A 253-nucleotide genomic window follows, 5' to 3' on the forward strand; every position below is an offset into this window, starting at 1 on the left:
AGCGCCACTGCACTCCAGCCTGGGCGACAGAGAGAGACTCCATCTCAAAAAAAAAAAAAAAAAAAAAAAAAAAAAAAAAAAAAAAGGAAATAGGACTATTCCATGTTCCTTAACACAAAGAAAAATTCAATGTGAGCCTGAAAACAGTGACTAAGAACGGATCGTGTTTTATGTATGTCAGGCCTCTGAGCCCAAGCCAAGCCATTGCATCTCCTGTGACTTGCACGTATATGCCCAGATGGCCTGAAGTAAC

Source organism: Rhinopithecus bieti, unplaced genomic scaffold (assembly GCF_001698545.2).
Source record: "Rhinopithecus bieti isolate Rb0 unplaced genomic scaffold, ASM169854v2 scaffold_865, whole genome shotgun sequence".
NCBI classification, from domain to species: domain Eukaryota; kingdom Metazoa; phylum Chordata; class Mammalia; order Primates; family Cercopithecidae; genus Rhinopithecus; species Rhinopithecus bieti.